Source organism: Octodon degus, unplaced genomic scaffold (assembly GCF_000260255.1).
Source record: "Octodon degus isolate 3935 unplaced genomic scaffold, OctDeg1.0 scaffold00084, whole genome shotgun sequence".
NCBI classification, from domain to species: Eukaryota; Metazoa; Chordata; class Mammalia; order Rodentia; family Octodontidae; genus Octodon; species Octodon degus.
In genome coordinates this window covers 2,683,253-2,684,878 of record NW_004524660.1, presented here as the reverse complement: position 1 = coordinate 2,684,878, position 1,626 = coordinate 2,683,253, and the positions used below count along the sequence as shown (strand labels likewise).

Genomic DNA, 1,626 nt, shown 5'->3' with positions numbered 1-1,626 from the left:
TTTCTACTCTGACATAAGGATAAGCTCAAAACAGTTCAAGGTAACAGATGTACCTCGAGACCCTACTCTTAAGTGAAATAAATTGAACACACATGTAAATACCACACTTTCTCTGGTGTGAGAAACCAAAACTGTAAATAAGAATCAAAATCTGTAACAATTATTGTGAAATAAGAAAATGTTTAAATGAAGTGGGAAATGAGGGAGGGAGAAAGGAAAAGTAAAAAGTAGAAGCACAGATTTTGTGAGAGGGAAGGAGTTAAAAGGATAGAGGAATGAGATAAAGATGTATAGGTACAATTTCTCTATGATGAATGTGATCATTGTGTGTATCAAAAATATACCAATAAAGTCAGATAAATTAAAAAAAAAAAAGAGGGCGGGAGGGTGCTTGCTAGGCAGCACATATACTAAAATGGGGTACGGAGAAGATGAGCATGGCCCCTGCGCAAGGAGGACATGCAAGTTCTTGAAGCGTTCCATAATAAAAACAAACAAAAAGGGCTGGAGAGATGGCTCAGTGGTCTAAAGCATCTACTTAGAACAAGCTTGGCAAAGCACAGGGACCACGGTTCAATCCCCCAGCAGCACATGCCAGCCAGCCCCGCCCCCTGGTGGGTTGAGCTGGCCACACACACACACACACACACACACACACACACAATAAATAAATGTAAAAAAAAATAATAATAATAAAATAAAAATAAAAAAAATACCTTAAAAAAAAAAGGCAGTAGGATCCAGGAAAGGGGGCTTTGAATAAGTGATTCTTGAATGAAAGGGCTGCGAACTTGCACCAGACACTTGGCTAACTGCTCAGAAAAGTGGAATGAGTTCTTAAAGAACAGCTAGTGACAAAAGAGGTTTGTTCACGAAAGGATAGACGCAGCAGAGGACAGAGGCCACTGGCAGAAGCATAGCTGCTGTGTGAGAATAATTTAGAAGGCAAAGGTGGGATCATTAGGAAAGCAGGGGGTTGCACGGTAGGTTTCAGATTGTGTTAGTGATGGGCTGTGGGGAGGCCCAAAATTAGTACTTTTTTTTTTGTGTGTGTGTGTGTGGTGGCACCAGGAATGGAACTCAGGACTTTGTGCTTGCCAGCCAGCACTTATTCCACTGAGCTATCTCCCTGACCTCCACAATTAATAGTAAACAGACTCCAAATTCAGGCAGGAATTTTGCAGCCCAATCTCCAACCTCCACACACTTCTGCCCCCACCCCACACCATACACCTCCCTAATGCCACTCCCTCTTTGGGGTTTGGGGTCGCATTTAAAATGGCTTTCAGAGTTTCTTAACCATTTGCTCATTTCCCAATTAAAGCTCATACTCCTAGGTTAAATATGCAGGGTCTGAGGTCAGATGGATTTGGTTTGAAATCTTTATTACCTGTCAGCTGTGTTACCTTAAGAGAACTTGCCTGATCTATGGATGCATCCATTTCTTCTTCTGAAAAATGAGGATACACTGGGTGTGGTGGTGCACACCTGTAACCCCAGCGCTCCAGAGGCTGAGGTGGGAGGATTGATGCACGTTCAAGGCCAGGTTGGGGTACAAAGTAAGTTTAGGGCTGGTGAGATGGCTCAGTGGTCTAAAGCATCTACTTAGAACAAGCTTAGCAAAGC

General features: G+C 42.7%; 1 non-coding gene and 1 pseudogene across 1 annotated transcript; both read left to right on the top strand.

Moving 5' to 3' along the window:
- LOC101566983 overlaps window positions 1-1,626 on the top strand; it is a 14,484-nt pseudogene that overhangs the window by 5,629 nt on the left and 7,229 nt on the right.
- LOC111818259 lies at window positions 388-489 on the top strand. The gene has a single exon (XR_002822284.1). It is a non-coding gene; the product is annotated as a U6 spliceosomal RNA (small nuclear RNA).